This window comes from Tamandua tetradactyla, chromosome 11, assembly GCF_023851605.1.
Source record: "Tamandua tetradactyla isolate mTamTet1 chromosome 11, mTamTet1.pri, whole genome shotgun sequence".
NCBI lineage: Eukaryota > Metazoa > Chordata > Mammalia > Pilosa > Myrmecophagidae > Tamandua > Tamandua tetradactyla.
In genome coordinates this window covers 64,771,312-64,785,435 of record NC_135337.1, presented here as the reverse complement: position 1 = coordinate 64,785,435, position 14,124 = coordinate 64,771,312, and the positions used below count along the sequence as shown (strand labels likewise).

Here is a 14,124-nt window from a genome sequence, read left to right as displayed (position 1 = left end):
TACTTACTTATGATTCTGCATTTTCATGTTCATTGCTGATGTCAATATTGAAATCATAATTTGTTATATATTCACTAGACTTCCATTATATGCCCGGCTATTTCTTGTTTTGTACCTTCTTTGTTTGGTTTATATTTGAAATATCTTTATTTTGTCCTTACTTTTTTTTTTTTAACTTTTTTTTTGTGTATAATGTAACATATATACAAAGCCAAGAAATAAAAAAGCAATAGTTTTCAAAGCACTCTTCCACAAGTGGTTACAGGACAGGTCCCGGAGTTTGTTTTGGGTACCATACCATCCACTCATATTTTTCCTTCTAGCTGCTCCAAAATATAGGAGGCTAGAGGGCTTCAATACTTTTTTATCATCACAATCAACTTTTTTTCCTTCTTTTTTTGTGAAAAAATAACATGTATACAAAAAAAAGCATATATACAAAGCTATAAATTTCCAAGCACAGCACCACAATTAGTTGTAGAACGTATTTCAGACTTTGACATAGGTTATAATTTCACAATTTTAGGTTTTTACTTCTAGCTGCTCCAAAATATTGGAGACTAAAAGAGATATCAATTTAATGATTCAGCATTCATATTCATTTGTTAAGTCCTGTCTTTCATGTATAACTCCTCCATCACCTTTGATCTTTCCATACCTCTCTTTAGGGGTGTTTGGGCTATGGCAGTTCTAAATTTTTGATATTGAAAGGGTCTGTCACTAATATGGGGTAGGGAGATGGAACGATCTGATGTTCTGGAGAGGCTGGGCTGGATTTCAGGACCTATCTGGACCAAGGACCCATGTGGAGGTTGTAGGTTTCTGGAAAGTTACTCTAGTGTCCTTACTTTTTAAACTACCTTTTGAATGAGTAATGCAAAACAAAATTCATCAGGCATAGAAGGGGATACAGTGAAAAATAAACAGGCATTCTACCCATTTTTTTGGCTCTCCTCCCCAGAAATGTTATTGTTAACAATGTCTTAATTTTCCTTACAGAAATTATATAAAATATATACAGCTCCTTTGTACATACATGTTTTCATGTGAGTCAGTGTATATGTATAGATACATAATACATGTCTATATTTTTAACACTAAATAGCAATATTCTATTTTCTTTTCCTTGCCTTTTTTCTTTTTATTTTGAAATAATTTTAAATTTACATGCAGTTGTAAGAAATAATACAGAGTAATCCCATATATCCTTCAACTAGTTCCTTCCCATAGTAACATCTTATAATACTCTAGCATAATGTCCCAACCAGGAAATTGACACTAATACAATCCATCAACCTTTTTCACATTTCATCATATGCATTCATTTGTGTTTGTCTGTGTATTTAGTCATGCTAGGCAATTTTACACTGACTCATTTGGCTGGCCTGAGTTCCAAAAATTAAAATGAAAAGGCGAATTTTAGGATATTGGAAAGTAGAGTAGTGATTTGTTGTTAATTAACTTTAGGCCTATACCTATTCTCAAAAAAATGATCCTATACCATGGATCGTTACTGAGGATACATATGGGTATGGATATGTTTCAAAATATGAGCTCTTTCAAGTTCCGTGATTTCAAAATCTCCACTACCTTAGATTATGCCAAAAATCACTGTTAGCTTTCTGGAAATCTTTAAATGAAGCAATCAAATTTGAATTTGAATCAAAACAATACAAGCAGTGCTCAATTGTTCAAATGACTAATTACTGATCTAATCAGTTCTTATTTTTTAAACTTCGAAATACTAACTTGAGGGAAAAAGATAGTGAAATTTTTATTATTCATGATTTATTTCAACACATCACAACTGGAAAATATGTCTGATCTTATTTCTGATATTGTTCTAACACTAGACCTAATGTGTCTTGTATTAGGTGTTTCACGTAAATATGTCTTGAAAATGTCCTTACGATACACACTAGTTATAATTGCAAAGAAACACTTTGAATCCATGTGTCTGTGGCCTGTTGGGGCAGCTTGATCCAACAGTGTGTTGCTAGTAGTTGGATCATGTCTCCTGCAAAGGTGAGCTCAAGTCTAACCCCAGTCCTGGAGGTTATGAGCTCATTTGTAAATGGAGTCTTCGAAGATCCTACTAAGATGAGGCCAAACTGAACCAGGTGGGCCTTAATCCATATGACTTAGAGTCCCTACAAGCAGAGGAAATCCGATCTGTGAGTAGGAGGAGTATCAGCCCCAGAAAGAGACCAAGGGAGATGGGATGGAAGCAGAGCTTGATTGCCAGCAAGCCACCACCAGAAGCCACAGATTTTGACAAAGTATGTCCTGCCAATGCCTTGATTTTGAACTTTCAGATTCTAAAACTAGGAGACAAGAAATTCCTGTTGTGTAAGCAACCAGTGGTGCTTGTCTTGGGAGACTTGGTAAACTAAGACATGCATAGTGTCCATTTCCTTGTCATTTATTTCATTTTAACATGGATCTCCTAGGATTTGTGCTTCTACAGTGGTATAGAAAAAGGAAAAACTCATCAGAGCAGGATAGAGATGGTATATGATGGCCCCATGGTGTCAACAGATTGCAACTGTTTGTAGAAAGAATAATTTGTATAATTGAGGGAAGGGAGACAGTTGACAGAGATTTTATCTTATAATTTTAAATGTCTTTTTACACTTAATAGGTTTCTCTTTAAACAAATTGCCAATTTAGCAGAACAATGTTGATTACACTTTTAAGTCTGCATTTTATGATTTGCATAAACCTGTGGAGATTCTAAAACCCACTCTGTCGGTTTGCAGTTTGAACTCATGCATGTTTGCACTGTCATAGCCACCACCCAAATTTCACATTGATGGTTAAGAATTAGATTCTTATTTGGAGATAAGAAATAAGAAACAAGATTCCCAAGCGGACTACATTTTGCTCTGGTAGACGGCCGAGTCATAAGAAGGTTCTGATAGAATCAGGTGGTTATTCTTCTGAGAGGGCTTTAGCCTACTGGTCTGTGGTGGAAATTAAGATGGATAACAACTTCAGAGAGCATGGTTGTTTCTTATCTGTCATAAATTAATTAAATGACTCAACACAAATTCCAAATGAAACTCAAGAATTAATAATTCAAGAAAGTAACATTTCAGCCATATAGGGTGCAGGAACGGTGGTTTCGTTTGCTAAATGCTGCCAGAATGCAATATATGAGAAATGAAACAGCTTTTAAAAAGTGAATTTATTAAGCAGCAGAGTGGCAGGGAAATGGCCACGGGTACAGACCAGGTGGTAGGACTCGGCTGCGTCACCATTAGTCTGGTCATCTTCACCTGCTACACCATCTGGGTGATTCTCATGCCATTCATTGACATCTCGCATGTCATCCACAAGTATTTCCCAAGACTATGCTGTCACCATCCCGCTGGTCACAGGCCTCCTACTGCTCCTGTCTGTGGGAGTGTCCATCACTTACATGATGCTCAAGAATCAGAAGGTATCCGAGAAGGCTCAGTGAAGGCCCAGAGGGGAGGAGGCTGCCTGCCCCTTCCCTTCCTCCCCTTCATGGCAAGGACAAAGGATGGGACCCAACAGAACTGATCCAGATACTGAAGCCTCTCAAGCCTGGCTGCCCTGCAAACATCCCATTGGATGGAGCAGTTCACAACTCACTCCTGACCACAGTCCCCCTCTTCCCCACTTACCCGTCCAGAAGCCAGAAGGGAGGGGTACCTGGAAGTCTCCTTCTTACCCCCTTCTGGTCCAAGACCAGAAAGATGCTGGTACTTCCCACCTCATCTTTAGATTCTAAGTCACTTTTTCTTCTGAGTTCTACCCTCTTGTCTCAGTTTCTTTCCTTTCATATGCTGAATGTTGGACTTAGCAGGCTGTGAGGCAACATACTGTCTGTCCCATCATACTCACCTCCTCCGTGAAGGCAGTTTTCCCCAAGTTTGACACAGCCCCAGACCCTACAAGGACTTCTAGATCTGGAAATCCAATTGAAAGGACTGATCCTCCAGATTATAGCCATTAAGGTAATGGTGCATTAGGGTGGTCACACTTGGCCCCCAGGCTGACAGTCTATTTTCTCTTCCCTGCCCCCTGGCCCCAGATCTGGTCTGTTTTGAGAATTTAGTAATAAACATAAATCGTAAAAAGAAAAGGGAACTTATTAAGTTACAAGTTTATAGTTCTTAGACCATAAAAATGTCCAAATTAAGGCATCCAGAGAAAGATACCTTGACTCAAGAAAGGCCAGTGTCTTTCACTGAGAAGGGACTTGGTGATTCCCAGTTCTATTGCTTCCAGCTTCTAATGATATTGGTTTCCTCTCTAAGCATTAGTGGGCCTTTGCTTAGCTCCTCTAGGACACAACCCTGGGTTCTGGCTTGCTTAGCATCTCGTGGGGAAGCACATGGTGACATCTGCTAAGTGTCTGCTTTTTTTGTCAGCACTCGAAGCATCTCCAAATGTGTGCATCTCTGTCAGCTCTGAAGCAAATCCAAAATGTTTCCCCTTTTAAAGGACTTCTGTAAACTAATCAAGACCCACTTGAATGGGCAGAGTCACACTCCATCTAATCGAAGGCCACACCCGCCATTGGGTGTGTCACATCTCCATGGAGGTAATCTAATCAAAGGTTACACCCACAGCTGGGTGTCATGTCTCCATGGAATCCAAAGTTTCCAACCTACAATGTTCAATCAAGATTTTAAAAAACAGGGCTGCCTCCATAAGATTGGATCAGGAAAAGGGACATAGCTTTTCTGAGGTACATAAAGCTTTAAACCAGCACAGACAGGTAGGCAGTTGAATTTTACTGAAAGTTTTGGAGCATATCCAGTCACGTGCATTTGGCAATTCTCTGTTCCTCCTTTCCTGAAGGAAAGCGTCCATGGGCTTTGACTGAACAGAAGCAGAGCCATGTTACACGAATGTGAAGAGAAAAGGGAAGATTTCTCTCTAAAGACGAGCAGTCTTGGCTCCTGGGAAGAGAGAGAGGTTAGAAGTAGAGGGGTGTTACCCTTTTAGGCTTCTCTCATTGATACCGCATTTTAATGAGTAGTTCAAATTAGGAAACCTTACTCCATCCCTTTCCAGGATGATTTCTAGTATCGCAAATGGTGTTAGGTAACTATTTACTTTCTCTGTCTATAATTCCTACACTTGACTGTTTCATAACAACAAAAGACAGTTAATGTTGGGTCACAAAACAAGTCTCAATAAATTTTAAAAGATTGAAATCATGCAGAGCATCTTTGACTATTATGGAATGAAGCTGGAAATCAATAACAGATAGCGAACTGGAAAATTCAGAGATTTATGGAAGTTAAATAAAACTCTCCTAAATAATTAGTAGATCAAAGAATAAATTACAAGGGAAATCAGTAAATATCTTGAGATGAATGAAAACAAGAACACAACTATCAAAACATATCGGATGCAGTGGAGGCTGGGCTGAGAGGGAAATTCATAGCCTTAAGTGCTTATATTTAAAAAGAAGAAACAGCTAAAATTAAAAAACCTAACTCACACCTGGAGGATATTGTAAGAAAGGAAAATTAAAGATCAATTTTTCTAATGAGTATAGAAGCAAAAATCATCAACAAAATACTTGCAAATTAAATTCAATAGCACATCTAAAGAATTATACACCATGATTAAGTGGATTTTATCCCAGGTATGCAAGGGTGGTTCAACATAAGAAAATCAATTAATGTAATACATCACATCAACAAAATGAAAGGAAAATACCATGATTATCTCAATTGACACAGAAAAGGCATTTTATAAAATTCAGCATCCTTTCTTGATACAAACACTTAGAAAAATAGAAATAGAAGGAAACTTCCTCAATCTGAGAAAGGGCATATAAGAAAACCCACAGCTAACATTGTACACAATGGTGGAAGACCAAAAGACAGGAACAATACAAAAATGCCCACCATTGCTACTGTATTTAGACATAGTACAGGAAATTCTAACCAGAATGAATAGGCAAGAAAAAGAAATAAGGCATTCAAATTGGAAGGGAAGAAATAAAACTTACTCTATTTGCAGGTGGCATGATCCTATATTTAGAAAGTCTGTCCAAAATGAATCAAAAGTTACTAGAGCTAATAAATGAATTCATAAAAGTGACAGAATACAAGATCAACATGCAAAAATCAGTAATATTTCTATATACTGATAATGAGCAAGCTATGGAAGAAATAAAAACATTCCATTTACAATAAAATATTTTGATATATATAGAAAAAAATAGAAAATTTGGTCAAAATTTCTTTCTATTTTGATATGTATAGAAATAGAAAATTTGATGCAACTGAAAGCATCAAATATCTAGGAATAAACTTAACCAATGATGAAAGGACTTATACACAGGAAACTATAAAACAATGCTGAAAGAAATCAAACAAGACCTAAAAAAATTCAAGGACTATGCATGCCCATGGATTGGAAGACTAAATATCATTATGATGTAAATTCTACCCAAAATGATTTACAGAGTCAACATGATCCCAATCAAAATTCCCACAGCCTACATTGAAGAAATGGAAGAACCAATTATCAAATTTATTTGGGAAGGTAAAGAGCCCTGATTATGCATAAACATCTTGAAAAATCAGAAAGAAGTTGGAAGACTCACACTTTCTGACTTTAAATCACATTACAAAGCTACAATGGTTAACACCCTGGTGTACTGGACATAAGAATAAATATATCAACCAAGAGAATCAAATTGAGAATTCAGAAATAGACCCTCAGATCTGCAGCCAATTGATTTTTGACAAGGCTGCCAAGTTCCCACAATTGGGAAAGAACAGTCTCTTCAACAAATGGTACTGGGAGAACTGGCTATTCATATGCAAACCAAGGAAAGAGGATCTTGATCTCACACCATATATACACATGAGCTCAAATGGATCAAAGACCTAAATATAAAGGCCAGGTTGAGAAAACTCCTAGGAGAAAATATAGGAAAGCATTTTCAGGATCTTATATTAAGCAATGGTTTCTAAGATTTTACACCCTAAGCACAAGCAACAAAAGATAGTTAAATGGACCTCATCAAAATAAAAAGTTACTGTACGTCAAAGGAGTTTGTCATAAAAGTGAAGGGTCAACCTATGCAATTGGAGAAAATGTCTGATAAGAGCTTAATATCCAGAATAAATAAGAAAATCTTAACAATTCAACAATATAAAGACAAACGATTCAATTTAAAAATGGGGGAAATACTTGAATAGATATTTCTCCAAAAAGGATATACAAATTGCTAAATGGCACATGAAAAGATGCTCAACATCACTAACTGTAAGGGAAATGCAAATCAAAACCACAATGAAACATCATTTCACACCTCTAGAATGGCTATGAATTAAAAAACAAATAATTACAAGTACTGAAGAGAACGTGGAGAAATAGGAACAGTCGTTCATTGCTTGTGGGAATGCGAAATGGTGCAGCCTCTGTGGAAGACATTTTGGCAGTTCCTCAGGAAACTAAGTATAGAATTGCCATATGACCTCACTAGTTGGTATATAACCAAAAGAACTGAAAGCAGGGATTCGAACAGATGCTCATAGTGGCATTATTTACAATTGGCAAAACGTGGAAGCAACCTAAATATCCATCAACTGATGAATGAACCAACAAAATGTGGTCCATATATACACTGTAGTATTCAGCTGTAAAAAAAAAAATGAAGTCTTGATGCATATGACAACATGGATGAACCCTGAGTATGTTATGCTGGGTGAGATAAGCCAGGCCCCAAAAGACACATGTTGTATGATGTCACTGATATGAACTGATTATAATTGGCAAACTCACAGAGATGGAATAAAGTACATAGGGTACCAGGGGATAGATTGGGGCAGAGAATGGGGAGCTGATGCTGAATTTGTACAGTATGTCTATTTAGATGACGATGAAGAATTGGAAATAGAGGTGATGGCCGCCCCTGAGCAGCACTGAACTATATATGTCAGTATGATTGAAAAGGGTAGTTTTGGGTTGTGTATATCACTAGAATGAAAGCATGGGGGTATGTAACACAGTGAACCCTATTGTGGATGAGGGACTGGGGTTACTAGTACGTGTATAAGAATGTTGTTTCATGAATTATAACAAATGTTTGCCACTATCACAAGGTGCGAATAATAGGATGGTATGGGAGAGAAATACACCCCATGTAATCTATGGACTGTGGTTAATAATACTATTCAATATTCTTTCATCAGTTGTAACCAAGGTACCACTTTAATGCAAAGCGTCAACAAGAGGAGAGGCGGGTATAAGGGAATGTTGTATTTTATACCTACAACTTCTCTAATTAAAAATTATGCTAAATGAAAAAAGTACTACATACTGTATGATTCCATTTATATAAAATGTCAGTATAAATACATCTATAGAGACATTTTGGTGAAGAATGCACAACTCTGTGATTATACCAAAAGCCATAGATTGTACACTTTGTGTGGATTGTGTGTATGACTGTAGCTCAATAAAACTCCTTTCTAAAAAAGGAAGCTTTGCTGAACCATTTTATCTTCCATGGACTACAATTTGTCATCTAGTCAACAGCTGGGAATAAGAGATAACTATGCAAGTTGTTTTGTCTAACTCGCTTACCCTTCCCTGTAAGTAAAGTTAAAAACAGTTTTCATGACACTTAATTGTATCTTCTGGCATATGAGTCACTCTAAGGCTTAGAAAATCAATATTCATCATTTGAAGCTGATTTTCTAAGAAAACAGAATAAATTGCTTCCTAGGACTTGACTTCTCTCTGCCACCCTTTTCACTTTTTATTAATAGAGATATATGATCATCCTCTTTTCATTAACTATTTGTTAAGAGCTTGGTGTTGTGCCAAGTAAATCCAAGCAGACACCAACCCTGAAGCATTGAAACTCCCACGCCAGTGGCCACAGTGATGTGAATGACAAATATAGACAAAACGCAGCAGAGACTGTAGGGTGTCAGCACGACACCCAGAGCAGAGAATTTTAGTCTAATAGCAAGGACCATCCTCATGAAATAAGTTGAAAGAACATTTAGTCCAGCTGGTTGGGTTATGGGGGGTTGTTTTATTTTTTCCTAGATTTGTGGGCAGATGGAGAAGAAGAATGGAGCCAGCTTCTGCTAGATAAGGCTATATATTATTTCTATTATAGTATACAGGATGTGCCTTTTAATCTCTATAGAAAGGTGGCCAAGATTGGCTTTTTTTTCCTTCCTAACATTATGGGGTTTAAAAGTCTTACAAAGGGTGGGCCACAGTGGCTCAGCAGGCAGAGTTCTCGCTTGCCATGCCAGAGAAGCGGGTTTGATTCCTGGTACTTGCCCATGCAAAAAAAAAAAAAAAAAATCTTACAAAAATTAGTAGAATCTATTAATGACAGGGTTACCAAAAAAAAAAAAAAAATGTAGATGACTCTAATATTCTGGAAAGTAGTGGTGAATGAAAAGTCCCCTGTGACTTTGTTCCAAGCTCAGCACTGCTGCCCATCTTTCTTTGAGTTTGAGCCTTCCCCTTTGTTTCTGGACCTTAATGCTCATGTTTCTAAACAGTTGTCTGATGCACGGCTCCCATGTCTTTCCTCTCTTGGGCAAGGCCTTCTGGTGGTGAGGAGGGAGCTCAGAATTGGGAGTGTTAGGATACAACAAAAACCTTCTGCCTTCCTCCTTACAGACTGTGTTCCCCTGGGCAACCGACAAACTCCCTGATTTCAGCATATACCAGGATCACACTCAGTGCCTGGTTGTAGAAACGGAACAGGATGTTACATACGAAAGTGCTTTATACACTGTTGAAAGCACATCAAAATTAGGATGAAGATGTGAGGCTGGTGGACAAGAGTGTCTTCATCTTCCTTCCCGTTATGGGCATCAATAACTTGGATAAGTAACTTCAGAAAACTGGATTACACTTGGATAAAAGGGATGGGTAGAATGGACCGAGTTTCCAGTATTTTTCTAAGAAAGGAGTTTTTTTTTTTTTTGCTCTTGGAAAGAAAGATGTTTATTTCTGTTTTCATTGTCCCCATCTACCCCATCGCACCACACCCCAACCTGAAGATTATTTGCTGTTTTATTGTGGGTTTGACTGAAGGTACTTGGCATTGTAGTAGATTGAATCATGTGCTCCAACAAAAAACACGTTCTTCATCTTTATTCACATTCCTAAGGGTGTAACACGTTATGATTAGCTAAGGTGTGGCCAAATTGATCACCTTTGTAACATGTTATAACATGTTATTATTAGTTAAGTTGTGGCCAAATTGGTCGGCGTAGGTCTTAATCTGGATGACTGGAGGTCTTAAAATGAGAGAGGATGCAGTTAGGGAGAGGCCAGGAGACACAGAGGCCAGAAGTCAGAGGGAACCGCAGGAGGAGACCGTCTGATGGAGGCAGAGATGCAGGAACCCCAAGGATTATGGCAAACCCTACTAGAATGCCACAGACTACGGGGAGAAAGGATGGTCTATTGAAGCCTTGATGTTGGACTTTCAGCCTTCCAAACCAGGAGACCATAAATGCTTGTTCTTTAAGCCAACCCTTTCTATGGTGTTTGTCATAGGAGCTCTGACAAACCAGGACAAGCATGAAAAGAGAAGCCAGTTAGTAACACTCGTTCCATGTATCCTTGAGACAGATGTCAGTTTTCATGGTATAACGTATTAAATATTTTTGATGTACTGGATTGAGGATTTGGTTAGGATGTTTTGTCCCCTCCTTAGGGCAAGGATACAGGTCCCTCAATTATGAATCTTCATGTTCTTATTATTTTTTATGACCCTGTTAACACAGGATAGGGTGGGGGACCTAACACTTGGTCTTGTACCCTACCACTTTGTTGAACTCATTTGTTAGCTCTAGTAGTTTTGTGGTAGATTTTTGGGGATTTTCTCTATATAAGAGCATGTCACCTGCAAATAATGAAAGTTTTACTTCTTCCTTTCCAATTTCAGTGCTTTTATTTCTTGCTATTTACTCTGGCTAGAACTTCCAACACAATGTCAGATAACGGTGGCAACAACGGGCATTCCTGTGTTGTTCCAAATCTTAGAGGGAAAGTTTTCATTCTTTTGCCATTGTTTACAATGTTAATTGTGGATTTTTCATATATGCACTTTATCATGTTAAGGAGGCTTCCTTCTATTTCTATATTTCAAAGTGTTATTATCAGGAAAGGATGCTGGATTTTGTCAAATGCCTTTACTGCCTCAAACAAAATGAGTATGTGGTTTTTCCCATTTGATTTGTTAATGTGGTATATTACATTAGTTGATTTTTCTGTATTGAACCACCCTTGCATTCCTGGGATAAAAACCACTTGTTCATGGTGTATAATTCTTTTAACATGCTTTTGGATTCAATTTGCAAGAATTTTGTTGAGGATTTTTGCATCTATATTCATTGGAGAGGTGGGGCTATAATTTTCTTTTCTTGTAGTATTGTTATTGGCTTTGGAATTAGGGTGATGTTGGCTTCATAAAATGAGATAAGGGTGTTCCCTCCTCTTCAGTTTTTTGGAGGCGTTTGGGCAGGATTGCTATTAATTCTCAGAATGATTGGTAGAATTCACTGTGAAGCCATCTGGTCCTGGGCTTTTACTGATTGGAAGATTTTGATGATGGACTCAATCTCTTTACTTATGATTGGTTTGTTGAGGTCTTATTTTTCATCTAGATTCAATATAGGTTGTTGTATGTTTCTAGGAAATTGTCCATTTCATCTAAGTTGAGTAATTTGTTCACAGACAGTTGTTCATAGTGTTCTCTTGTGATCTATTTTATTTCTGTGGGATCAGTAGTAATGTCTGTCTCTCATTTCTGATTTTATGTATTTGCATTTTCTTTCTTTTATTTTTTAGCTAAGGGTTTGTCCATTTTATGGATTTTCTCAAAGAACTAATTTTTGGTTATGTAGATTTTCTGTTTTGTCGTTGTTGATGATGCTGTTGTTTTCTATGTCATTTATTTCTGCTCTCATCTTTGCTATTTCTTCCTTCTGCTTACCTTGGGATTACTTTGCTGCTCTTTCTCTAGTTCTTCCAAATGTGGAGGTAAATCTCTGATTTTAACTCATTCTTCTTTTTTTAATATAGACACTTGCTGAGAGATAAATTTCCCTCTCAGCACTGCCTTCCCTACATCCCATAAGTTTTTGTGTTCTTGTTTTTGTTTTTCTCAGGACATTTACTGATTTCTCTTGCAATTTCTTCTTTGGCCTACTGATTGTTTAAGAGTGTACTATTTAACCTCCATATATTTGTAAATTTTCCTGTTCTCCACCCATTATTGGTTTCCAGATTCATTCCATTATGGTCAGAGAACTGCTTTGTATAATTTCAATCTTATATTTATTGAGAACTGTTTTGTGACCCAATATGCAATCTATCCTGGAGAATGATCTGTGAGCACTTGATAAATATGTATATCTTGCTGTTTTTGGTTGAAATTTTCTGTATATGTCTATTAAATCTAGTTCATTTATCATATTATTCAAGTTTTTTGTTTCCTTATCAATCCTCTGTCTAGATGTTCTATGCGTCAATGAGAATGGTATATCATAGTCCCCAACTATTATTGTAGAGACATCTATATCTCCCTTCTGTCTTGCAACTGTTTGCACTTGTATTTTGGGGCACCCTGATTAGGTGCATAAATACTTATGACTGTTATTTCTTCTTGGTTGATTGCCCCTTTGTTCATATACAATGCCCTTCCTTGGCCATATAGCATTTTTAAATTTAAAGTCTAATGTGTCCAAAATTAGTATAGTTTCTCCAGCTTTTTTTGTTTGTTTATTATTTATGTGGAATATCTTTTTCACTGGAAAAAGTGAGTATACCTGGGTCTAAAGTGGGTCTTTTGTAGACAGTATATAGATGGATTTTATAAATGGATCATATTTTATTATCCACTCTGCCAATCATTGCCTTTTGATTGGGGGTTTTAATCCATTGGCATTCAATGTTATTACTATAAAGGCAGTACTTACTTCAACCATTGTATGCTTTGGCTTTTATATATCATATCTTGTTTTTGTCTCTTTTTCTACACTTTTAGTTACCCTTATTGATAATCTTCCTTTCTGCACTCTCCTCCAAGCTTCTCTCTCCCATCTTCTTTTCAGCTGCAGAGCTCACTTCTGTATTTCTTGTAAGGCAGTCTCATTAATTAACTCTTTCAGTTTATGTCTATCTGTGAATATTTAAAACTCTCTCTCATTTTTGAAGGATAATTTTGTCAGATAAAGAATTCTTGGCTGGCAGTCTTTCTCTTACAGTATCTTAAATATAGCATACCACTGCCTTCTTGCCTCCATGGTTTTGGATGAGAAATCAACACTTAGTCTTATTGAGGATCCCCTGCCTGTGACACATTGCTTTTCTCTGGCTGCTGTCACAGTTTTCTCTTTGGCATTTGACATTCTGATTAGTGTATGTCTCAGAGTTGGAGTACCTTGCACTTCTTGGATATGTATTTTTATGTCTTTCATAAGAGTTGGGAAGGTTTTGGCTATTGTTTCCTCAAATATTCTTTCTCTGTCTCTTCCCATCTGTTCTCCTTCTAGGATAACATGATGCAAATGTTTGTGTGCTTTATCCTGTCTTTCAATTCCCTGAATCCCTGCTCAATTTTTTTCATTCTTCTATCTGCTCTGCTCTCTGTTCAGTTTCAGATGCCATGTCTTCTTGGTCGCTGATCCTTCCTTCTGCCTTTTCAGATCTACTGTTGTATGCCTCTAGTGTATTTTTAATCTCATTGTGACTTTCATTTCCATTAGTTATGTTATTTTTCTTTGCATGCTTTCAAACTCTCCTTTATTCTCACCCAATGTCTTTTTACTATCTTTCATCTTTTTAGCCATATTTTACTTCATATTCTTGAATTAATTGAGGAGATTTGGTTTGAACATTTTTGATTAGTTCCAAATTCTGTATCTTCTCTGAGTTTTTTTTCTCTGTTTTTTTAGTTTGTTCCTTTGACTGGGCCATGTCTTTCTCTTTCTTTAGTGCAGCTTGGAATTTTTTGCTGATATCCTGATGAGATAGGTTCCTCTCTTTTGTCTAGGATTTTATTTTTGATTAGGGTTAAGATTGGTTGCTCTCTTTTGTTCAGGGTTTTGTTTTTGATTAGGGTTAAGATCGGTTGCT

At 37.0% G+C, this 14,124-nt stretch overlaps 1 protein-coding gene and 1 pseudogene across 2 annotated transcripts in view; both read left to right on the top strand.

Annotated features, from left to right (window-relative positions):
* AGPAT4 (1-acylglycerol-3-phosphate O-acyltransferase 4) overlaps positions 1-14,124 on the top strand; it is a 151,214-nt gene that overhangs the window by 47,473 nt on the left and 89,617 nt on the right. The gene's annotated exons all lie outside the window — the stretch shown is intronic.
* LOC143650234 (dolichol phosphate-mannose biosynthesis regulatory protein pseudogene) lies at positions 34-12,271 on the top strand (annotated as a pseudogene).